Raw genomic sequence first — 27,097 nt, forward strand, 5'->3', positions numbered from 1 at the left:
GCCTGTCTGAGGCCGCCTAGTGAGCTCATAGCAGATGTGAAATAAGAGCTGGAGCCTTCCTTGTTTGGGCTGCTGTCTTAGCCACTGCTTTTGAACAAGCTATCCTTTAGGCTCCTTTGGTGGAAGGTGCAGGCTATGAATCTAATAAATAAATAAGATACACACATAATGTTTTCAGCTCTGTTGTCAGTTCACTTTAGCCTTTTTTGACAGAAAGACTGAAGAGACGCAAGGAATATCCTTTCCAAAATAGTCAAATTTCTTATTACTCATCAGAATATATCTGTTAATGCTTCATATTAGCTGCACACTTTTATTAACTTATCCCATGAGAATTAATAACTCTCATTTTTTTGCAGGCAAAGGCAGTCATACTAAATACAAGAAATCCCCTTAGCTCTGAATTGATAGGGGTGTCATTGTTGTCCCCAACTTCTGCCTGCCCTGCAGTGGTTTGGTGGCTTTTCTTGTATAGGTCAACAGGTAGAAGCAGTAATATTAAGCATTTATCTGAGATGGTGTGAGTTCTCAAAACATCTCACATAATTATTTTATTTTATTTTATTTTATTTTATTTTATTTTTTATTTTAACCCTAACCCTAACCCTAACCCACAGAGCTAGGAGTAAACTGCATTGAACTCAGTGGGGCTTGCATCTGCATAGAAGTGTAGACATAAACTTTCCAATCATCTCAATAAGTACTGTATGTCATTATGCCCACCTTGTAGAAAGGGTGTGTTTGTATGAGGCTGATACAAATAACCATTTTGGAAAGTCCCAAATTAGGAGAAACTTTTAGGGCGTAGGGAATTTCAGTTTATTAATTGGTCAAAATTACCCCACAAAATATTTACTAGTCACCAAATAGATTAACATTTAACTTTATTGTACTGATCCTTGCTTAATTTCTGCTTAACAATAGATTATATTCGTGAAATTTCATTACTATTCTTATTTTCTGATCCAACTTTGAGACTTTAAAGGTGGAAAAACTGTTTTTAAATTAATATTTGCCTTTTGAAACATACATCCCTTGCTAGCTGCTCATACTGCAAGATTTGAAGAGGCGGAATTATTTTTAATGGATTTCCACAGCAAGGTATTTGAAGTTGCTTCTTCCATGCTTTTCCCATTAACTCTGGTGACAGAAAGGCTGCAGACTACAGCTTGTCCAACGACATTTGGGAAATATCTGACAGCATGGAGCTTGAGCCTTGTAACACAATTGTAACCTTACAAAGGGAAATAATTGGCCTGCAAGGTGGAAAATGCCATAGTAAACAGCTCCTTTCTCTCTGCTTAGTGCTTGAAGCTAGCTGCATTTTTCTCCAGATCCAAACATGAAAAAGGCTGGCTTTACCTCAGCTCTCTGCTTCACTAGGGGTAATTTGGAACAATACCACAATTATCTGCTATTATTTCCTTCACAACAATAAGCAGAGAAAGGGATAGTGCTCAAGGTGCTGTTAGCACAATGGTTCACATATTGAAATGTACATTCCCATTTCCAGAGACCCTTGTGAAGTGAGAATCAAGCTATTATTGTATCATCAGCATCTCCTTCAATGGAACCTTCTCCTTTTATCTAGAAAGTCAACTGATCTCTCTCATCAAACCCTTTCATCTTATCCCTTTATTCTGTACTCATAGGTGAGCAAATCCACTAATCCAGCTTTAGCTACCTAGTTTAATACACACACATAACACTTTGCTTTCTGCAGCTGTGAGTATGTGTGTGTGTGTGTGTGTGTGTGTGTGTGTGTGTGTGATGTTCTTCTCCTCTCCTCTCCATTCCCACACTTCATCCTACCTCTAGGGGCCCTCCTTCTATTGGATAGACATGAAGATAGGTGAGATAATTGTGCGTAGATCTTAATAGTTCAGTAAAAAAAAATAGTGTTCAAAGGACTGTAAAATCCCAGCTGAACTGGAAGTGTGCTATAAATGTTTAAATGATAATGGTCTTGGGTATGGTGGGAAAAATATGTTTTAACGTGAGCCTACCTAATTCACACTTCCTGTGCTAGTATGCAAACCAAAACACAGCTATCCTTTGAAAATAAAATTAACAGATTTGTCCATCTGTGGCTGATACTGTCATTTTGCGTTTCTGTAGAGGTTTTCAAGTGTTCAGTACACTTCATAAATATGTTCTCATTAATTTTTACCTTCACATGGTAAAGAAAATTCTGTATTATTAGTTACAGTGCTACCTCAATTTTCGAACATCTCCGTTGGCAAACATTTCGGTTTTCAAACGCAGTAAACCCGAACAAGTAAATGCTTCAGTTTTTGAGCACGCCTCGGAAGTCGAACATGCCTCACAGCTTCCGTATTGAGTTTTCCGTATTAAGGCTTCTGTGTTGAGTTTTTGGTTTTCAAACGTTTTGGAACTCGGAACAGTCTTCCGGAATATATTAGGTTCGTAAACCGAGTACCACTGTATACCACTTTACACATTTGGTTCTAAGGCAGAGGACATCAGTTTGCCTATATCACCAAGTGAGCTCACCACTGATGCAAGTTTTGAACTGGGAACCCCAGGGCTCACAGCTCATGTTCTTGACCACAGTACTTCAACAGCTCTCAGTGGCAAGTGTTGCAGTTCATGGGTTTGAAATCGCTGGGATCTACTCCTCTGTGAACATTAATGAACAATTGCTCCTTAAACCTGTCTCAAGTCTGGGGCATTTTCTCAGACACTTTCCTTTCCCCAGACTATCTTCAATGCCTTTTATTCCTCTCTGCCCCCTGAATATCCCACATTTTCTTCATGTTTATTTAATTTCAGTACTGCCTAATATATTTAAAATATCACTAAGTGGTACACAAAAAGCTGGAGCAACAATGGAAAACATGAAATATTGCAAAAATACACAGTTGCATATAAAAATACAAAGTTACAATATCCGAACACCCGTTTAGCATTATAGTTGGACTTAACAGAACAAAACAAGACTGCAAGTCTTCTAAATATGGAAATAATAGTAGCCAGTTTGTCTGACTAGAACTGGGGAGACACATGGATGGGGTTTAAATTGTATGACACTCACCCAGCCAAGTGTAAAACCTGAATAGTTTCAACTGCTATCATAGAAACAATTTTGAAGATGCTGGAAACACAGCATCTAAATTAAACTTTAGTACTAAAGACTATGGAAGTGTTTTTTTTTAAGGTATTAATACTATTATGATCCAACCCGATCTGCATTTTTATGGAGATTAGAGGACTACTTTGCTTCAACCTGTTTCGAACCCCAAATACGCCCTGCATCTTTGAATAAAATATTATTTCCTCTTAAGTATCTGTCAAGTACAGAACCTTTCAGTAATTAGACCCCTTGAGCATTTTCTCCACCCCAATTGTCATATTGAAATTCAAAAGAAATAGGTAACAACTTAGAGCAAATGCTCACTCTTCAGTGATGCACAGCAAAGAGATGTTATTACCCAGATGTCTGAAAGGGTAGAGCAATAAAAGGGGATTAATTCAGATTACAGCATGTACATTACTTCACCATAATGTCCCCCTGCAGTAATTTTTGTGCCATTTGATAATTATCATTGTTGATTAGTGTAGATGGTCATTTTGGGTTGTACACACCACCTGTTTAAGGCGTAAATTTGCACAAATCCAATACTTGCCTCTCTGCCAATGGCTTATTTTTTGTGGCATGAGATCCTACCTTTCACTGGCAACAGACTGCTAGATTGGATCTACTGAGAATATTGTCAGTATAACCACCCATTACATGTCATGTCATGGCTTTGTGATGTTTTCCTACTTTATTTGGTATAATGTATACAGTCTTTTGTTTTTCCTAGTGGTGCAGCAACAGAACTGGTAGCACATTTGCAAAGCTAAGCAGGATTTGGTATGCTTTCAAGCTGGATGGAAGACCGCATGTTGGGATTCCTGCATTGCAGGGGGTTGGACTGAATGACCCTTGGGATCCCTTCCAACTCTACAATTCTGTACTTCACAGAAACTAAGCAAAAGCTGATTTGACAGGAGTAGATGTGTGAATATGTAGCACAGGGGGAGAAGGACTTGAATTGCCCAGATTTTTCAAGCAACTACCGCTAACAGAACTAGCAAGGTACACGGAACAGACAAAAGTTACTTTAGCATCCCTTCCGCAAAGCCATGTGATTTGTGAGCCCTGGTAAAATTATTCCCTCTGAATCACTATCAGCTACAAAAGAACTCTCCTTCTGAAGTATCTGAAGAAGTGTGCATGCACACGAAAGCTCATACCAAAATAAAAACTTAGTTGGTCTTTAAGGTGCTACTGAAGGAATTTTTTTATTTTACTTCGACCCAGACCAACACGGCTACCTACCTGTCTCCTTCTCTTGCTTATGACATTTTCCTGATATGGCAAGCTTGGGGATAAATGTCCCTCCCCCCCACACCACCCCCGACACATTGTCTGCAGGGTTTTTTAACATCTGAATTTCCAAAGCACTTCAAAGTGCTTTGGAGGTCAAGGTGTTAGTTTGGAGTGATCCTGCTTCAGTTTGGACAAGCCCAAAACGTGTATGATGTGACTCAATTACTGTATATTCCTGCATATAAGACTACTTTTTAACCCAAGAAAATCTTCTTAAAAGTCGGGGGCCATCTTATACGCCGGGTCGTATTTCTTATATGGCGAGTATATCCCAAACTCTATATTTTAACTGGAAAAGTTGGGGGTCGTCTTATACGCCCAGTCGTCTTATACGCCGGAATATACGGGTACTGAATCTTTTGCACACTCTTAGAATCAAGTTCTGGATTTAAATTGTTGATTTATGGGACTGTTCATGCTGCTGATTACTTCGTATCTATTGTGAAGCCTCCATTTTATCTCAGCCTTCTCATGCTTGGTGAACTTGACAGTGTTGGCAAATAATTATGAAATCAGTCTGGCAGCAGGGTTGTGAATAGCAGTGTGCTTAAGTTACAGATCAGGAACCTGTCGCCCTCCAGCTATTTTGGACTCCAGCCCTCTAGTGGAGATCGGAACACCTGGCATTTCTGTCCTTCGTCCATCTGGGGTTACGCTTTGCAGCCACATGGAATGGGCAGCAGTAGTTGCTTGGTTTACACACCGTCACTCCCTTTTTTTGCTTTGTTTTCAGGACTGTTCTCAATGCGTGGAACAGCTTGGCTCAGAGTTTGCTATGGGCATGTGTTGGTCACTGTTCAGGAGGATTTTTCCAGCAGACAGATTGGCTGCTTCTCATAGTGTTCTTCATAGCAAATGTTGCAAGTTCAGGGCAGAAAAGGCCCTGGGCTGAGTCCATAGCAGGGACGGGCAGGGAAAAGACCCCGCCTGCCCCATCCCAGCCAGAGGTACACTTAAGGGATATTGGGCGGTGGCACTTCCTGTCCAGAAGTGTAGCTTGAAGGCTTAACAGGACACAACTGTCATGAGACAAAGGTTCCTGAGAGCAGAAGAAGCAGTAAGGCCTACATAATCATTCAAGCCTAAGCCAGCTAATTGCTGTGAACAGCAAACTGCTAAGTCACTGTGACTCGTGACTCATCTTGGGTGATGACTCATTCTCCCTATAAAAGTAGCCAGCCTCTCTATGGGCCTCAGTCAGAATGCTGTATGATGAAGGAGGAGGAGGTTTGGACTTGATACCCCGCTTTATCACTACCCGAAGGAGTCTCAAAGCGGCTAACATTCTCCTTTTCCTTCCTCTCCCACAACAAATACTCTGTGAGGTGAGTGAGGCTGAGACTTCAAAGAAGTGTGACTAGCCCAAGGTCACCCAGCACCTGCATGTGGAGGAGCAGAGAATCGAACCCGGTTCACCAGATTACGAGCCTACCCCTCTTAACCACTACATCACACTGGCTCTCTGTGTCAGGAGTCCGTGGAATAGTGCTGTTGTTGCTATATAAAGCTAAGGCAGACAGGGTGGCTCCAGGACTCTGGTAAATCACTAGGACTGTGCCTCTGTGAAGAGTCAGAGAGCTGCTATGAGTACTCTGTGTAGGCTCTTTAACTATGTTGTTTCTGAACAAGTTTATTTTCTTGAGTAAAGTTTTATTCTGTTTATGAAGAAGACTCTGCATGGTTAATTTACCGCTGCGTGAAAACAACACCCCCTGGCAGTCATGGAGCGAGGTCCACCAGAAGCAGTTCATGCTGTGGTGGATTCCTAACATTGGACAACCCCATTTTTGTCTAATGAACAGCCTACCAATCAGCAGGTGGATGGGTTGATCAGTGGATACATATGCAATGCCTATGCCAAACCTAGCTTAATCAAGAAAGTTGTGGCCTAATTACAATCTAGCACCTGATTCTTGGTCTTCGTTTGCTGCCTGCAAACCCATGGCTTCACTGGGTTCCCAAACCAACCCAGGATTGAGAACAACCTTACTGTGTGTTTGTTCCTATGCTTGGTAACAGCATGCTGTTGTGATGTGTACAGGTAGAAGCATTAAATGTTTCAAAAGCATTGGAGACAGCGGTGAAGCATCAGGCGCAAATGTGAAGAGTGGCACACGTCCCTGCATTTCCTTCATCACATTCCAGGCCCTCTAGCATAGCTCTGCGAAAATGCCATGGCATTAAAGCCACCACTTCAGATTTATAGATCTATTTACAAGGTTTCATCAAGCCAGAACCACAATGTGATTTCCCTTGAATAGCAGCACAAATCCAATAAAGACTATGCTAGCCCAGGAAACCGGCAACCACATTGACTAGCGCTGGATCAGTTTCAGCAGCTTGTGGGAGATCTACTAATTGTCTTGATTGGACAGATTAGGACCGGTTGATTCGGATGAATGTGTTTGTGAGCACTGCTTCCTTATCAATATCAGTACGGTTGTCAGAACACCGATGCAGCAAAGATCGAAAGTGTCAGCTACAGACGGAATGGTCCCTTAGCAGCTTTTTATTCTGGATCACATGTTGTACATGTGAGGAATGGAAATTACATTCACTTGGCATTTGCTGTGTATGATGAAAAAAGTTCAGTTTCATCTGGATATTTATGCTAGCTACTTGCATTATTTTTTCATTGGAATGTCAGTTGACATTTTTTATTTTTTGACACTGGAAATTGACTGTCTTCTCTTCCAGCTGTGGCTACCTTTTGGTCACCCAGGTTCTGGTGGGCTACAGTTCACAGCATCCTCAAATATTGACCATGCTGGCCCAGGTGCTGATGGGAGGGAGTTGGAGTACAAACTCTGGAAGGGATCAGATTAATTTCTCCTGTTCTAGTCTACAGGTACAAAGCAAATAGCATCTTCAACATTTTGGCTTAAATACAGAAGCATCATGTGACTTACGATTAAGGTAGCAATTTTTTTTTTAATGGTTAAGCTTAAGGTCATCATCCTGTTAAGCAGCATAGCTGAAAAGTGAAGGGATCTTTTAACTTTCTAGTAGCAGGTGGACCCAACTATCTCACCCCATATATCACACCATGATAGCTTGTCAAAGAAGGAAGCCGATTGTCTGCTGTCTCCATCACTTCGGAATAGCTTAAGGGTTTTGTGGCAATCAGCTTAGCCAGGCTCCTACCTGGCACTGCCTGCCTGTTTCAAACATAGGAACTCATCCTGACTTACTATCCTGTTAGTGAATTCAAGTTGTGGTCATTTTACTATGCAGAGCAGACATAAGAGTTTACATGAAAACATTTTGACTTAAGAAATGAAAAGTGGCAAAGTGTGTTGTATGAGATAAATAGCTCTCCTACGCATTATTGCCAATCAAAAACCCTACTGCACAGAATAATGGCTATTTGCGCTATTTATAGTATAATTGGCATTAGAAACTGAAAACAACTCTTCTGGGCTGTGAGCCTAGAAACTCTTAATGAGAAATAACCAACACAAATTTACACATCTAATGTGTGCATGGCTGGTCACTCCCCCCCCAAGGTAATCATAAGCACAAAGTGTGTTTTTTGGATGCCACTGCAAACCATGATAGCTGAAGAAGTGGGGAGTAGTGAAATCATACAATAAAATAACCTTGTTAACAAAGAAATTCATTTGACATGTTCATCTCAACATGATGGTGTACACCAGGACTTCTTTTCATGTTCTTTTTGCACAGGCTGGCTGTGTGAGCTGCTCCACTTTCAAGTAAATAAATTTAGGACTGGGGTATTGGATTGGTTTCTTACTAGTAGCTAGGTTTGCTTTCAGATTTTTATTGGTTAAGAATGTACCATCATTCAGTCAGATATTGTGAAACAATATGAGAAACTGCTGTCGTCACTGTTGGATAACACTGTGATGCCATAAAAAGTACACATAATTAGCTTAGTCAAATATCTGGCCACTTGATGATTCCTAGAAGAGTTACCAACTTGACCATGAAAAGATCAAACGAAACATTGGATTGCAATTTCCCAGAGTACAAGAGTCCATATGTGTATCCTTGAATAATAAGCAAGATAATAAAGGGCAAAAGTTTCCACAAATGGCAAAGCAGATCATTGTTCAAACTGCTCCATGAGTTGCTCAAGGACATACTGTATATCAACGAAGTTACGAGGTACGGAAGAAGTGGAATTATTGTGGGATCATTCTACAACTTTCATCAGTTTTTTTGTGTTGCTGCTTTTCTCTCTTGACTTGCAACTAGGGAACTTTAGGAAAAGTTGAGAGATATAGAAGCTGGAATGACTGGCAATGGCGATGGGTTGGACTGGCACTAAACCATGCCATGCAGAGCCAAAAGGTAGACAGAAAAAGGTTGGCTCAGCTTGTAATTGTGTGGGGATTTCGAAACGGAGGGGAGTTTGTGTTCCCAGATCTTAATTTCCAAAAGTCGCTGCCAACACCACTCTTACAATTTATTGGAGCAAAACAAATAAATCAGAAGGTGCTGTTGTTTCCTTTATGCTTACAACACGATACAACCAAAAACAAATAATAAGGTAGATTACATCAAAGGGGGGGAATCGTACGTTTTAAATATTTTGATGCGTTAGGTATACAGTTATATTAAAATGTAGTACTGGATATATCCATGAAATACTTTATAGGCTTTTATAGCCAAAAATATTTATGCTACAATTTTAAATACAGGAAATGTGGTGAAAACTTTGTTAGTGTACTGTACATATAGCATTTCAGAACCACCTGCAACCCATGGTATGAGTCCTTCCCCTCCCTATTGCTAAAATTACACTTGTCATTAGCAGTGATTTAAGAGCTATCACTGCCTAATCAATGCACTCTGCAACCTTTGGCTAAAGGAAGGCATCTAAGGGAAATGCGTAGCAGTGATTACAACTGCATTGTGTGAGAGCCATTAATGCAAGGAGAGGAGAAATAGCTTCACAGCACTGGCTTCTTCCTTTTGTGTTTTTTTTGAAATGATCCATTTGCTCAATGAGGTGACAGGTGTGGGGTGGGGGATTTGTAGCCCAAATATTAATCTGGCCTCGAATCTTTTGTCCCCCCCCCCTTGCTATTATTTGGAAGGTTACTAAATGTATAATAGAGCGTGCCATTATGCCATCTGCTTCAAGTGCTACACTTTTCACAAAATCTTAATAATATCCCTTCAGAGAGGATTAAAAATAAAAAAGATAGCAGTGATGCTTTCTTTGCTGTCTTGATTATGTATTCATTCATTCCCAGAATTTATGCTCAGTCTTTCCTTCAAAGAAGAAACTCGAGGTCTAAGCCCACTTTAATCCACTAATCATTGCACCAATTCCTGTCTATAAGGCTTACATAACAAATGTGGTCACTTTAGTAACAGTGAGATATATAGCTGAGTCATTGTCTCCTTTCTGAGCTACACTTCCCAAGAGTGGGCTGACAATACCTGTTCTCAGGGAACTTTGGGAACTATAGCTCTGTATTGGAAATAGGACTCTTCTAACAACTCTTAACACAGGCACCCCCAAACTGCGCCCCACAATTCCCATGATCCCTAGCTAGCAGGACCAGTGGTCGGGGAAGATGGGAATTGTAGTCCAAAACATCTGGAGGGCCGAAGTTTGGGGATGCCTGTCAGGCCCGGCTCGCCCATTGACTCTAGTGGCGCAATGCACCGCGGCGCCTGGGCGATCAGGGGGCACTGAGGGGTGCTGAGGGGCGCCCCAGCAAGTGGGGGAGCTTCACGGCGGCCTCCCTTTTCCCTCCACCAGCCACGCCGCGAGAGCAGGGATGGAAGTGAGCGGAACAGGGGCACTAGGACCCTTTTCCGCTCTGCAGCGCCAGGGTCATCCCTCACCCCGGCGCTGCGTTTCATTGGTAGAGGTGACGCCACATGGCAGCACCTCTACCAATGAAACGCAGTGCCCTGTTGGCGGGAAGGAACCCGACATGGCCCGGCCTGCCCAGGCACCCTGCTCCACTGGGAGAAGGGAGGAAGGCCACGCGGAGCAGCGGAGCCCCCTCCCCCACTCAATCCGGCGGCATCAGACAGGCAGGCGGCCTCCGGCACAGCGTGGCCCTGCTGTGAGGTGTGGGGGCTTCTGTGAGGCTCCCGCCGCCCGGCACGCCAGGTAAGAGTTTTCCCTTTTTTTAAGAGTGGGGGGGCGCCCGAGGGATCCCTGCACCAGGGCGCGCGATTACCTTAAGATGGCCCTGATGCCTGTCTTAACACCTTTAACACACTAGGCTTCCCAGGATTATTTGGGGAAAGCCATGGCTGTTGGTATGTTACAGCTTTAGATATTTACTACAGATGGAACTTTAATTGGTCATTTGGGGATATTATCTGATACTATGCAATTTTATTTTGCTAAGATAACTTTAAATCTCAAGTGTTTTATTTTCTAATTAATATTATTGGCCATTAGTATACCTAGATAAACTCTGTGATTTAAGATGCAAGATTAGCAAAGAAGTTCTTGTTACAGTTCTTTGCAGCTGGTGACATCTGATAAGATGAGGAAAAGGTGGTTTTCGTGCACATTTGAGCTTCTATTGTGTGAGTCTGTTCTGAATACATTCAAATATTGAAATGCTTGGCCTGGTTTAGTGAGCCAAGTTGCAATTATAGGTGAGTGTAAAAATACTATATATGGTGTATATATAATTTATAGAAGTTGGTATGTACCCGGTGTTACAGGTGACAGATCAAAAACCTTTATGGAATATGTGCAGTTTGTGTGTACATTCACCTAATAAAGCTTTCAAGCTTTATTTTCATTTGGACTTCAAAGGCTGCATCTGCTTGATAGTGTATCTTGGATTTCCCTAGAGGAAATTGTCCCTGTGACATCAGCATGCAATCTGTACACTGACTGAGTGCCATACCACCATACAGCTATTAGCATTCGTCCTGCCATATCCCTTCATACGACTTTGGAAAGCAGAAACACCAGCTGTTAGAAACACATGGAGATCAGTTGGCAACTGTCAGCCCCAGATGTTGGGATATTAAATGTTTTCACTGTAGGAGGTCAGATGTTTCAGATTTTGGAAACAATAGTCTTATACACCGATCTCAAAGAAGATTCAATCCAGCATGGTGTGGTGATCAAAGTGTCAGACTAAGACTGGGGAGACCAATCCCCACCAGCCATGAAGCTTACTGGGTGTCATGAATACTCTAGCTCCAAGCCTAGGAATGCACCCAATAGCAGACAGCAGTTTGCAACCAACTGGATCAGATTTCTCTCAGACAGAGGACAGAAGGCAGATGCAGACTCACCCTCCTCTTGACCCTGAGGGGCAGCCAGATAAGGTTGTAGCTGAGACCGTGTTGGAATGCGGCCACGGCTCTCAAGAGGCTCAGGTGGGCATGAAAGACAAGATAGACAGCTCTTCTTCACAGGAAGAAGTTGGAGAGGATCCAGTGAGCCCACAAAGTCATCACAGGGCGAGGGTGTTTGATAGGAAATATAATAAGAAACACAAGGGTCATAGGTTCAGTTTATTCTGCCAGAAACGGAAGGATTCTTTAGAAGGGTCAACTTAAGTGATGATGCTGGAGGCTTGGCTATAGCTGTCTGAAGCTAATTGCTTGTTTTTTTTCAATAAATCCTCCTTTTTAATTACTTAACATTTACTGTGTTATCAAGCCGGGAACCCGGACTCCTAACACTGGGTGACCTTGAACAAGTCATGCTCTCTCAGCCCGACCTACCTCATGAATATTGTGACAATAAAATGGCACGGGGCTCTATGTACACTGCCTCAAGTTCCTTGGAAAGAAAGACAGGATATAAATGTCATAAATAAACCAGTTACATAAAAATATATCCTATCAATTTCAGATGGTTCAGCTTCCTGTTTATAGAACTGATTCAGCACATGGTTGCAAGGCAAGCCATTACTTGACATCTTTTAACTTGATCACCTTTGCCTGAATTGGCTGAGGTCTTTTAACTTGAAGTGATCTCATTTTTAGCATATGATCTGAGATGGATGCTTTGCACACCCATGTAATCTCTTTGAATTCAAGTCAAGTCCTTACTGAATAACTAGTTTCTGGAGGAACTGTAAACCATATCCCATAGGCCTTTTCCCTCTCAGAAAATAATGTACCGGTACTTTAAAAAAAAATGTTAACTGCATTAATGTAGCTAACAGCTATTTATAATTAAAGGAAATGCAGTAATTTGAAGTCTTTTAGGGTAATGCAACATTAATTTGTAGCTAAAAGCCGTCCACATGCTTACTTTGTATGTTATTCAAATCTGATGACAGATAGAGTCATTATAGCTATGGAATTGCAATATATTTCGTTTGCACCTATCAGAATAACAAATATTTATGATTATAAGTGCTTAATTTTGCCATTATTATTGGTCTTGTAATGGGCTCCAAGTATTTGCTAATGAAGAATAAATCAGTGGGGCTTCGGAACTGTGAAAATAGTGTGAGAATCCATCCAATAATTTATTGTGGTCTAGAAATATTGAATTAACACTGAATCTGTGTTTGTAATTTGTAAGAAGTCCTGACAAAGGTCCAATAGATAAACTGTCTGATAATTTATCATGTTAAGGATTTCTAATCTGCTATGTCTGCCTCTGTTGATGGCCCTTCTGACAGTTGCCCAGCACTCTTAAAGCAATGCCATTAAGACCATTTATGACAATTAAAAGTGGCAAAATGGATTCTGTGTTCTTGTCTATCAGGACAATCTGCAAGCCCTCCTCACCTCACCCCCAGTTTGTAACTTGATTACAGAAAGGAGATAAAAAATATCTAAGAGCTACTTCTGAAAACCAGATGTGTGCCTTCTATCTGGGCTTATGCATGTTGAACATTTTGTAGGGTTGTACCTATAGAGGGGAAATGCAGTTATGCAATACAGAGTCTTAGTAAATCTACAGGTATCTTTATGAGTAGCTATTTCTCACATTTCTGTATAGATGTGGACAGAGCCAGACTTAGTTATACTTACTTGGAATAGTCAAAGGGAACTGAAGATTAACAAGTCCCGTTGTCTTTAATGGGTCTATTTAAAGATGACTAAATCTGGATCCAGCCCAATTGTATATTCAAAACATATACAGAGAGAGAGAGAGAGAGAGAGAGAGAGAGAGAGAGAGAGAGAGAGAGAGAGAGAGAGAGAGAGAGAGAGATTGCTAAGAAAATTAAGTGACAACCCACAATAAACGTCCACAATTGCAACTTCAGTATTTGAAAAACATTACCCTGCTTTATTTCCCCTTCATTTTATCTTTTTTCTCTACCACCTTTTCTCTTGTTTTATTTTAGGCTTTTTCGTTTACAAGCTTTGGAAAGTTAACTTGCAATTTGTAAAAAAAATATATTCCAAAGTTACTTTTATTTCCTTTATGAGAGTTGCTATATAGGTCACAAATGCTAGAAAACTTTTTTCAAATACATATGAATTTATTAAGTTGCCTTATACTGAGTTAAGACCACTGGTCCTTCTAGCTAGCCAAGAATTGTATGCTGCTGTAATACACAGAGAAGGCCCTCTGGAGTTTCAAGTAACAATATTTTCAGTCTCCAATATTATCCTTTTATGTGGCAATGCAAAGGATTAAATCAATAAATGTCTTTGTGCATGCTGTCATCATCTCATCAGTGAGACTAAAATTTGAGTCAACATGTTCTGGAGTGGGATGTTGATCCCAGCCAGTAAGTTCTGAAATGTTTGGTTTTGGTTAAAGGGGTAAGGATTTCTGAGAACGCCATAGGCTGAGGCAAAGTTTTGCTAAAATGTACCATCCCAGATTACAAGCAAGGAATAGCATGCTTGAATACTCTCTCATGTAAACAGCCTTCTTCATACAGTATAGAGCACTTGCAAGTTAGGGACACAATTCCTTTTTTTTTATTCAGTTGTAGTGGAGCAATGGAGTTAAGTTTTTCCTACTGCCTGGGATAGGCAATTTGTGGTGATATCACAAATTTTAGGATGGTTTTTTAGTACCGGTATACCTAAAATCCTTTGCTTATTAGGGGCCACCCCACATTTTCTTCAAAAAATTGCTTTGTACAGGTAACTAACATAGTTACGATTTTTTTAAAAAGTAGGGGGTCAGTGGCTTGGCTTTTGAAAAATAAGGGGTCCTCAGTAATTAGGTAATTGGGAACTCTAATACATAGTTGGGGACCTTTAGCATTCATTCAGCTGGTTTGCAAGGGATTCAATCAGTTGATTACTTTGTTTATGTGTATCGCAGGCAAGGAAGTGTAGATGTACAAATTTATGGGGGATGTCGTGGAAGTCAGGCATACAAATAGATTTTTGCATGGTGTATCCCTGTCTATACTATGTGTAGAAGCATGTGGGTGGTGGGTTTCCAAATATTACTGGCAAATGAAGTTCTAAGGGTTAGACAAATGATTATTCCCAAACAAGAAAGTTCAGGACATAAATTTAGTTTCCTTTTAAAGAGATGCTTCTAAAAAGACAAATAAACGTATACTGATGAACATTTCCCTCCTCCTGTGGGATGATTTGATGGAAAAGATCTTGAAGACGATAAATTTTGAGATGATCTAATATATATGGAAATATTCTGAATACCGAATGAATGCAAAGTGCAAGAAACAAGAAGGGTGGGAGAAAGCAAACTTTGATATTAGAGGCATCTTTGATTGCATGTTCAGACCCAGAGACATCTCCCCCAATAAATTCACACTTGACTCAAGTTTTAGTTTGGTTTGTGGCAGAATTTAGGCCACAACTTTATTGATTACAATAAAGTTGCATAGGCTCTGGTTCGACTAGCTCCCTGCACCCTTGCAGGCAGCACTGACCCAGGGCACCAGCATAGGTCAGCCAAGATAGGCGAAAAGCCGGGAACAGACTATGTCCCCCTAGACTCAGGCACCATCTGGCTGGGTTTCCCCAGCTACTCTGGGCTGCTTCCAACAAAATATTAAAATACAATGGTCTGTTAAACATAAAAAGCTTCCCTAAACAGGTGATCCATATCACCTGAACCAGTGCCTATCCACAACCTTACAAGTTGTGATGATTTGCTACTCGGCAGGCAACACCCAAATGGCAACAGCCAATCAGCCAAGTGGGGAAAATTCCTGCCCTGCCCCTGTTCCAACGACAGACGGCACACAACGGCATAGCAAGTTCAAGCGCAAAAGCCCTAAAAGTAGGGAGAGGTGGGCAGGTATTCCGAATGCACGCACCGAAAGAGGAAGCTCTGGGTCACGGGCATGGGCATATATAGGTCCCAGAATCCGTTTGGACTGCCCCTCATTGGCCAGATTGAACCTAACATCGAGGGACCTACCAATCGGGTGTTGTGGCTGACCAATCGTACCCAACCACAACACAGGAGATCGGTCTCCAGGTCTCACCGCAACACATGCCCTCTATAAGGTAGGACACAATCAGGGCCAGCTCTAGGTATAGCCATGCTGCATGCTGTGAGGGCAGGGGCGCCGGAGCGATCTCTGCGCCTCAACGCCAGGGCACCCGACCTGCTCGAGACTGCCCTGGACACAGTATCTGAGAAGGAAAAGGAAAACTACACAGTATAGGCCTTTTTTTACTCTCTTAAATCATCCTCACTTTAAGTACAGTAACATTAAAGTGTCATTCCACAGTAGGAACATATTATGGTCTCAGGGGAATATCCAAATTAGAGCCAATCCCTGCCTCTTAAAGCATCAACCTTCCTTCCTTCCTTCCTTCCTTCCTTCCTTCCTTCCTTCCTTCCTTCCTTCCTTCCTTCCTTCCTTCCTTCCTTCCTTTTGAAGAGGCTTCCTACATCTCAGCATGTGTGGAAGTTACCACAAACATATACACACAATCATTTTATTCCCCCCCCTTTTTTTTTGCAAAGTATCAGCATGAGCCAATGCAGAGCCAAAAGACAAATACTGTCTTTTATATATAAATGGTTGTATCTGACAATGAAGCTGATTTTTCCACTGATTCCTAAGTATACATACCAGTAATCCCATTTGTTTTGGAATGCGCACAAAGTTAAAACAAACTTGTAAACCCTGGGAGGGACTGGTGGCCACCTGAACAGATAAAACATTTTACAACAAATGCACGTTTTGGATTTTGTATCTAACAGAACCAAAATTAATATCAGTGGGGGTTTGTCCGTGATGATTTTAATACCCAGGAGAAAAAAGAAAGTGTACAATGATATTCCTCAAAAGCCTACTTTGTTATGTTACATTAAGATAGTGGTGCCACTGCTTACAGGTGTTCAATGTATTCCCAGAGCTCTCTTATCCTGATGGCATCACCACAGGAATGCAGGCAGCACACCACCAATTAAGTAGTAGTACAGATGTGTCGGATGCTCAGGGCAGGGACTGAAAGCAGCTTACTCTAGGGGCCCCCAAAATCTGGAGCTCAATATGTAGCTACCAACATTTGATAGATAATGCGATCACAGACATGCAGGCAGAGTCACATATATTCCACGGACATGGAAGCATCAGTGTGGCCCTCATATGGACTTCAGCCAGCAACCAGCCTGGTAACAGCCATCAACCAACCACATGGGAGCTTCATCATGGTTCTGTGCTCAAAAGACAAACACACATTTAGTTGCGCAGCAGCTTAAAACTTAATGGCTGCAGGGTGAGACATAAAGTCACTGCAGAGATTTGAGGGAGGGCAAAGTGATTGCAGCTTGCCATTTAGAGACTAATCGCTGCTCAGAATTATGATAAAGGACAATTACATACCTGCCTGGCCCCCATGCAGTCTCAGAAGGATCATCGGAAAGTGCTGATTGCATAAAACAGACCCTTTGCCAAGCCTAAACAATTGCACAAATCACAGCCAGTGACTTGCTCAGTCACTTAAAGAGGCCAGTCCATACAATCAACACTTTTCCATTTTTCTACCTAGGCGGTTCTGAACACCTCCAGAAACAATTGCATGGGCAATGTGCATTGTGGTGGTTCCCTGCATGCAAGAACCTTCTTACAATTGCTAGTTACCAGCACTACGTGGGTGAGACATGAGGTCTCCCACAGGAAAAAAAATATCAGATGGAGCTACAGAAAAAGCTTTTCAAAAGGCACCACATCCTGAGCAAGCAGAAGAAGAGCTGGATTGTAGGGCTCATCACCATTCATCACCTGAAGAAGCGTAGTTCCGCTTCCTGAGCGAATAATACCCACTCTGGGAAGAACAAAAGGAAATTGTTGAAGCAAATTCACCATTCCACAAAGGAGAAGACGGAAATGCAGGTCAACCTTTGTCCAGTCCAAGTAAAATAGCCAGAGTGGCAAGTAGAAGGAGGAGGGAAAAGCAGCCAGACCAAATGTAGAGATGACAGAAGTGGAGCCTGTAGATCAGCCTCCTTAGTCTCTTTCATGGGCTGCTGGCAGAACTCTGCAGTTAGCAGCGAGGACCATGGATGCAAAACCAGGAAAAAAACATAAGGATTGGGCTTTGAAGCTCTTTACCCCCATGGACTTTGATGTGGCTAGATTTCCTTTAAAAACACACACAGCCTTGAAACGTTTGCCTGACAGGCTGCACCTGTCTAGTTCCTTGAGCAAACTGGATGTTGCTGGACTACAATTCCCATCACCCCCTCACCTTTGGCCATCTAGTTGGGAGCTGATGGGAGTTGGAGTCCAACAACTTCTGGAGGGCCAGAAATTCCCCATCCCTGGACTAAAGTAAGGGTGAGGAACTTTTTTCTGTCCGAAGGCTGCATGTTGGGGGTAGAAACAGAAGTGGGTGGAGCTAGAGCTGAAATGTATAACACGGATACAGTGTTCACTCTTCTTCTGCCCTCCGCACCCCAAGCTATTATGCTTGGGGGTTAAAGCATTTCAGGGTGTGTGCACTTAATGGAGACTGAAGCTGGGGAAGGACATTTTCTGCTGCCCTCTAGGCTTGAAATAACTAGGCTTGAAAACCATCTTCTTTTAGCACCAATATAGAAGGCTTTTCTTCAAGCCTAATTGTAGGGTGCAACAGGATTTTTGGCAGAGGGGAGTCGCAATCTACATATGTTCCAGGGTTGGAATACTGTTCCACTAAAATAGCAGAAAGCAAAACAATACAAAAATTGCTAGTTACCATGGTGGGGGCCGGCGAGGTATGCAATTTATTTATTTAAAATATGCAGATGCTACATCTCATTAAAATAATACTAAGGCAGTGTACAATAAAACAATGATATTTTAAAAATCCATATACAATAAAGACAATCTAATAAAAACAGCATAACACAATTAAGAGTACTCTTGCTCAGCTACTATCAGAGACAAACAAAATGGTAATGGGTTTGAGACCGTGAGCTGCTATACTCATTTAGCTGGGGATAACCTCCATTGGATTCAATGGAATTTACAGCAAAATCCTACACATGTTTACTCAGAAGTAAATCATTGATGCTTTATTCTTCTCAGGATAGAAATATAAAGGATTTGCATCGAGGGAACTCGTTTTGTATTTACATAGAAAACTTCCATAAAAGTTTGACATTTATCACTCATAAACATAGCAGTTCCCATTCATTTTATCAGATCTGTTCACTGATTTTTTTAAAAAAATACACAATTAGTGTTTGGGTCATTTTTTAAGCAAGTGGCAGCTGACAACCCTCCTCAGTGACTTTCACTTTGGTCCAACGGTAAAAGGTACTATTAAAACACAAAATTGCCCCTGGAAAGATTTCAGTTTAACCCAATTATGTACCTATTTGCTAGGTACACTGTAATTAGGGGAGGGGAGATATATTTGTGCATGTTTTAATTAAAAGAAAATGTGGGTTGTAAGAACAATTGCAATTGCAGGAGGCATGCAGAGAGATTTTGTTGGCCTTAATATGTATCACACACAGTGCTCAGTCGCTTTTCCTAACAGTTGACTTGGCAGTCCTGATACTGGCTCTGAAAAGAGCCATTGGCCCATTCTTTTTGGCACAGTTAAGACATCACAAATGTCAGCTGCCAGACTAAAGGAGCAATGTCTGATTAAGTATTAATGTTTAACATGCACATTCATAATTCTTGTATTACATATTTAGTCCCACAAGGACCTGATATTTGGATGTTGTAAATATGACTTCAGAATATAATTTCCCACAGATAAATTCGGGCCTTCTCACACAGACAATGCAAATGAGGCAGAGAAAGAGAATCAAATCTCCCAAAGAACAAAATTAAAATTGACCAGCATTTTACATTTGCTCTTGGGTTTTGATTGCAAGTGAGTGGGTGGCTCATATGGACATTTCAGCAGGTCCGTCAGCCATATTGAGGTTTTAAAGTAGATTTATACAGTCTAAATTTACTATGGACAACTGTTTTCTGTGGTACAGGTAACCTCTGCATTAGAAAGAAAATGCATATATCATAATAAGAACCTCCACACACTCCCTGTTCAGATGCCATATGGCACTTAATGAATTCGAACTCACAAGGTCCCAATGCTGCTTGAAAGTTCAAAGTTCAAACTTTTTTTAAAAAAAAACAACAATGGTGATTCAGCTAAGGCTGACAAAGAGTCTGACATTTTGTGCAAATTAATGCAGTGATACGCAATATGCCATTTGACTCTTTATCTTTTACAAAGCAAGTCTGCGGAACTTTTTAATACAATTTTAAAATATAAAGCTGAGGAAAGGTATGGCTCATCTGGGGAGGTATTAGATGACAAGTAAAAGCAATTTCGATTTGTTGAAAAATGCTCAGTCATTCAAAAAATCACAATCACTATATAATATATTATGCAGTGAGGCAGTAGAGCTATTTTTAGCATTGTGCAATAATTCATATTGTAAGAAATCAGCATACTCATATAAAATACTAACTATGTATATTGCCACTTATCTAGGAATGAGGTAGGTTCTGGTGATCCTGTATAGTTTTCTAAAATGGTGCTCTCTTGAAATGACTTTTACATTTCCCAATACATTTTTTTAAGGGGGGTGGGTAGGTTTTTCCACATTTAGTTTTTTCCATACTTACTGAGAGGGGCTGTGCTATGCATGAGACAAATTCATGGAAGATAATGATATCAGTGACTACTAGCCATGATGAGTGTGTTCTGTGATAGATAGTGATGTTTCTGAATACCAGTTGTTCAAGTCTTCCTTACTGGTGTCCCACAGGCCACTGTAAGAACAAGATGTTGGACTAGATGGGTCACTGGCCTGATCCACTAGGCTCTTCTGATATCCACTAGGCTCTTCTTATATGAGGGCAACAGAATAATAATAGTAATTTTGCTGTATTGCCCACACTGAGGTTGGGCTCCAAAAACCTGTGCTTGGCTTTCAGGCACCATTGATCCCAATGTGTTTGACTATATGTGATTCTGGCTTTGCATGCTATCACTGTAACCTCCATGTTAGTTGCGAGTTGCCTGTATACACTTACTGGAAATAAATTTCACTGAACTCACTGCACTTCTGAGTTGACATATGAAGATACCTCAAATAGCCCTGGCAAGGTCGGAGATCCAGTGCCACAGTTTTCCTGGTAGGTGGCCATTTGCCCTCTACTTAAAAACTGCAAATGAATGAGAGTCCACTGCCATGTGCTTCCCCTGTTGAAGCAGCTCATACCATGAGCAAGTTCTACCTAATGTTTAGCTGAAATCCCCCTTTCTGTAATTTGAACTCATTGGTCCAGGTAATGAGCAACAGAAAGCAATTTTTCTACATCAACTTTCTGACAGTCTTTCAAATATGTGTAAAAGGCATGTATAGGATTGCACACTTATATGCACAATCCTATGCACACTTATATGGGAGTAAGTAAATCAGTGGGATTTACTTCTGAGTAAACTTGACCCAGGTGGCTCTGTGGGTTAAACCACTGAGCCTAAGGCTTGCTGATCAGAAGGTCGGCGGTTCGAATCCCTGTGACGGGGTGAGCTCCCGTTGCTCGGTCCCAGCTCCTGCCAACCTAGCAGTTCGAAAGCACGTCAAAATGCAAGTAGATAAATAGGAACCGCTACAGCGGGAAGGTAAATGGCGTTTCCATGTGCTGCTCTGGTTTGCCAGAAGCGGCTTTGTCATGCTGGCCACATGACCTGGAAGCTGTACGCCGGCTCCCTCGGCCAATAATGCGAGATGAGCGCGCAACCCCAGAGTCGGTCACGACTGGACCTAATGGTCAGGGGTCCCTTTACCTTTTCCTTTAAATCAGTGGGATTTACTTCTGAGTAAACTTGCATAGGGTTACTATGTAAACTAATTCCTCCCCACCCACTCCAAACAGCACCCCTTTATGCATTTGAAGCTGTAAAGGTTTTTTTTTTAGTTTAATATCAGTTTCTATTATTAAAGGCTGCAAGAGAATGAAAATAAATTTCTGCTGGGAGCCCTTGAATGATTCTAAATATGGCTTTTCAATCCTGGTCTGAATAATTATTTAATTCAGTTTGGTGGACATATCAATATGTAGCTCAATATGTTTGTTAGGTTTGGGTTCCAGTTTAAATTCAAATTTTAACCACCCACCCCACCCACAAAAGTTTATAACTTGAATATAGTTTGCAGTTCAAACTGTGCCATGCATGTTTGCCCAGTCAAATTCCCACCCTCTTCCTTTCTGTGAATAATTTGAAGTTACTTGAATAAAGCCGACTCAAAACATGTACCTTTTTTAAAAAAAGATAGACTAAAGAACTTGACTTCAATTATTTTTCACTGTGTTGTATATCATGTATCAGGTTCCTCACACCCTGGACAAGGGCATAATATACAAGAAAATCACCTACTAATACAGTAGGTGAGTGGTGTTGCATATCGATAAAGCACTGGGCAATTACGTTGCCTGCTTTTTGAGTTTACTGTACTCTTGGGACATAATGAAACCTGATTTGGCACCTGGTTTGAAGGATGTATCACATCTCTTTGTCACTTTCTTTGTGTGCTTGTGCATGTTATGTGTTCGGTAACCTTCTTAATAAAAAAGGACAGATGCAAAAAAAATGTTTTGACAAGCAGTGAGATATTTTGCCAAGAATAAAATATTGCTAGATTATCTCCTTCAGAATTTCTCATAGCATTTCCACATCAGCGGTAGTATTTCAATCATTTTGGCAGGTCGTATTATACTTTAGCCTATCTGCATGTGTACCTTTTAAAATCCTACCTGGTTACAAATGAATGCACGATGTCATTTTTATTTTTTTAATGATAAAATGGTTTGGGGTGATCCTTTAGTAAGGAATGATACCCAAGGGCATGTATGGAAGTGAGAGTTGGACCATAAAGAAGGCTGATCGCCGAAGAATTGATGCTTTTGAATTATGGTGCTGGAGGAGACTCTTGAGAGTCCCATGGACTGCAAGAAGATCAAACCTATCCATTCTTAAGGAAATCAGCCCCGAGTGCTCCCTGGAAGGACAGATCGTGAAGCTGAGGCTCCAATACTTTGGCCACCTCATGAGAAAAGAAGAATCCTTGGAAAAGACCCTGATGTTGGGAAAGATTGAGGGCACTAGGAGAAGGGGACGACAGAGGACAAGATGGTTGGACAGTGTTCTCGAAGCTACGAACATGAGTTTGACCAAACTGCGGGAGGCAGTGCAAGACAGGAGTGCCTGGCGTGCTCTGGTCCATGGGGTCACGAAGAGTCGGACACGACTAAACGACTAAACAACAACACCCAAGGGCAAATTATGAAGGATGAAGAACACATCTAGTACCCCATACTATTTGATACCACTGGTCCATGCTTACTCCTGACAGGTCTCTCCAGTGCAGGGGTCAGCATACTTTTTCAGCAGGGGGCTGGTCCACTGTCCCTCAGACCTTGTGGGGGGCCAGACCATTTTTTTTTGGGGGGGGAATGAACAAATTCCTATGCCCCACAAATAATACAGAGATGCATTTTAAATAAAAGGACACATTCTACTCATGTAAAAACAGGCTGATTCCTGGACCATCCGTGGGCCAGATTTAGAAGGTGATTGGGCTGGATCCGGCCCCCGGGCTTTAGGTTGCCTACCCATGCTCCAGTGTCTGGCTATGATGCTTCTGGCTGCTGAGAGTAGGTGGGTCACGAGCTCTTTATGATGTGAATGTGAATTATTATCTTGGAAGGTGTTTAGTAGGGCCAGTTCTGGGGTGACTTCTAATACTTACTTTGTTATTTTGCATTTTTCTTGTATGATTGATGTCCAGAAGAGTTGGATTTGGGGACATCCCCACCACATGTGGAGCTATGTACATGTGGAGGTGCATCCTCCCCAGCATGAGGGAGGATTCCTGGGCGTATTAGCACTAGTTTTCGTGGTGTTAGGTACCATCTGTAAGTGAGTTTCATTGTAAGTTCTTTTCTTTTCGCTGATATGGATTTAAAGGGAGGTTTAGACCACATTCTGGTCCATTGGGTGGGGTTAATCTCATAGCCTATGTCTCACAACAAATGAAACTGATCTGTAGATAACACAACTTGAAAAAAATAGACAATGCACGTATTTTTGTAAACTAAGAAATCTTTAATAAAAATAATTTTTTTTAAAAGAACCCATCTGGTAAAATACAGTGCATGTCTCTTTAAAATATCTGTAAGTGGGGGCCCAATCCTTTCCTTTTTACACTTCTGACTACTTGGAACACAGGCTGAATTTTACACAAGACAAGGTGCCTATAGATTTCATAGTCATATGCCTTATCCAAGCACACATTTTAGTGTATGAAACAAACTTCAACACAAATGTGAAGTTCATGTTGTAATAATGATAATAATAATAATAATAAATAATGGTGTTTATTTTCATTATTATGATTGTGAAGATTATGGTCATGTTGATGATGATTATGACGATAATATTTATTAGTATCTATTCTTTCTAAAGTGCCTGAAATTCCACAGGCAATGGGAAAGAAACAAATCTTGCTTATGGGCATACAATCTGTTTATGATCTTTCATACAAAAGGAAATGGCAAAAAGGAAGGAATGTTGCTGGACTATAAACTGTTGGCACATAAAAACTGAAAGTAAGATTGAGATGAAAAATCAGAGAGAGAAATACAAGGGAAGGAAGGAAGGAAGGAAGGAAATGAGCTAAGTGGATAGAATGGAATAGAATTCTGTGCATATGGAACACCAAGCCAAAAAAGGCAAATAAGATACATGCAAATCAAAATGTTTAACAAATAGATTAATATTTTCTTTGTTCTAAGTGTACAAGGAGAGAGATGTAAACAAAACAAGAAGATAGATCAGAACAAAGAAGAAAAATGAGATGTTATTTCTCAAGACCTTTTGGCTCACTAACATTTGTATATCATATATATCCTATATTTTCCTTAGGTACTGTTTCTTATATTGCAATGTCATCCCTGACTGTGGCACTGCCCTGCAAGACGTTTCCCACTAGCTCTTGCACAAGGGTTCATGGAACCGTACTGATGCATATCCTCCTTCTCTTTGTGGGTCCAAACCTTAGTGAGCAAGTCCAATGGGGAATGAACGCACTCTGGTTTCCTGAAATGATGTAGTTGTGGTCATAATCTCATTACTAGCACTCAGGAATGCAGGACTGTAGCAATTTGCTTGGTTGCATGTACCAGTGGTGAACCTAGATAATGTGTTTGGTGGTTTTAAGCACAGCAAACGCTACTACGCCATGCATTTCCATCTTATATTTATATTGAAATATTGACTGAAAATTAGAATTATCCGCCTCACAATTTGAAAGAAATAATTCTTCCAAAAATGTCTTAACATAGCAGCACATGCATCAAATAGCAGTTACGGTAGATACAAATTCTTTAGAGCAGGTATCCCCAAACTGTGGCCCTCCAGATGTTTTGGCCTACAACTCCCATGATCCCTAGCTAACAGGACCAGTGGTAGGAATTGTAGTCCAAAACATCTGGAGGGCCAAAGTTTGAGGATGCCTGCTTTAGAGGTTTCAAAAGCTAGAATTGCTGCTCATGGTGTTCATCTGCATGTTTTTTTAAAAAAATGCAAAAGTTTTTACCCCAGCAGTGAAATTGGAAGTACACTCAAATAGTAGAACTGAACAAAAAACAACACTCTAAAGTAGATCTAGGTTGAAATATAGACAGTTCCGATTGTTTTCAGATTCCCTTTGCACCATCTAGTGGGAATTGCAGGTATGTATCTTGAATTACATATTTGATGTGGTAAATTCAAATGCTTTGTAATGGCAGCAGAGTTCTCTGCATTTGAAGAGCTATGACCCTGATGTGGAGTGGTAGTGGAGGTGTTGCTTAGCAACCAAGCAGTGTGATGAGATCTTTACTGAGGTAGCACATGCTGTGATTGGCTGTGCAGTTATGAGGGTGTTTGCTCCCTGTATATTTGGCTGAATGTCTCCCTGCTATATAAAAGACCTAAAGTAAGAAAGGCAAGACATCTCTGTTCCTTTTCCCTCAAATTACACACTGTTTTGTTCATTCTCCATAGTAAAGTGGTATCAAGACTTTTGTATCTGGACTTGGTGTTTTTTGAGTAACTTTGCCAACAGGAGCAAAGCAACTGCGTTGTCTTCTCTGGAAGCCTGCACATTCCTGCAGTCCCGATAAGCTATAGGTTGGCTCAAAATGTTATGTGATACAGACCATTTAAACTTGTAAACTGACTCTCACTTACCTATAAATCTGTAGAAGTAGAAAAATCATAGAGTATCCCAGTAACACAATGAGCACTCACACTTTACATTGTGGGTGCCCTTTGTGGGATTGCGCGTGGTGCTACAGGTCCCAGGGAGCTTACTGACAAACAGGCTGGCTTGCCTCTCAGTGTTAATTTTTGGAGGTTCATGCCAGCCTCAGTAATCAAGTTTCTTTATGTAATATATTTATTGAAGATTTTACAATATAAAAAATATACAAAAAATAAATAAAAATAAAAACAAAGAGAAAACAAAAAACAAAACCAGATATCAGAATCTTATTAATGTCTTATCCTCGACTTCCCCGTCCCTCCCTTCCCGAATCTATTTTATATCCCATTATGCAGCTTTCACAATGCTTACAAAATAACTCAACAATTTTGATTCTTATTCTTCACTCAATCGTATGTCTTACTCACTTTTAGACATCATCTTTACTTCATCTAATTATATCCTTAGCCTTTAATTTCTCCCTAAAAATATATATCATTTCCCCCAAATCCTCCATCTTCATATATATTTACAAATCCTCTTAAATCTTTCCCTCCCTCCCCTGGGTAACAATTCTCTCAATTCCACCACCAGATCCTTGATCCTTAATCCTTAATCATTTCCATTTCTCAAACCTCATAAGACATCCATTAATTAATATTTCATAAAAAATTCACCCCACACCCTCCCTTAACCACTCCATCCCGTACCATTCCCCCCCCCTTCTCCCCTTTTGTTGTTTCAAATGTTCGGCCAGTCTCCAACCAACATCTTCATTTTCCTTGTCCCCTATTATTACAAAGCTTCTGTCTGGATTGTGTCCCCCCTTCCCTCACTAGAGAGGCACAAAACCAGTCCCAATCATCTTCTTCTGCCACAACTTGATTAACTCTAACTGGGGCCTGGTCTCCTTCTCCCACTGGAAGATCAGGACCCTGAGTTTCATCTTGATCTGGAGATTCTTGAATCAAATGAAAGTCTACCGCAGCCTCTCTCACAGGTTGCTCTTCAATCAGCTGCTCCTTCCTTTCTTCTTCTTGTGGATTTTCCTTATTGTCATCTTCTTCCTCCTGCTCTTGTGATTGTAAATTTTCCATTAGGGGCTGTGGATTTCTATTGCAGTT

The 27,097-nt window shown here is 41.0% G+C and overlaps 1 protein-coding gene and 1 pseudogene across 1 annotated transcript in view; both read left to right on the forward strand.

Annotated features, from left to right (window-relative positions):
- The window catches only part of CSMD1 (CUB and Sushi multiple domains 1), a 946,508-nt gene that overhangs the window by 346,019 nt on the left and 573,392 nt on the right, over positions 1-27,097 (forward strand). The window lies entirely within an intron of this gene.
- Positions 17,407-17,687, forward strand: LOC118082523 (28S rRNA/ribosome and sororin micro-cofactor pseudogene; annotated as a pseudogene).

Source organism: Zootoca vivipara, chromosome 3, assembly GCF_965207765.1.
Source record: "Zootoca vivipara chromosome 3, rZooViv2.hap1.1, whole genome shotgun sequence".
NCBI classification, from domain to species: Eukaryota; Metazoa; Chordata; class Lepidosauria; order Squamata; family Lacertidae; genus Zootoca; species Zootoca vivipara.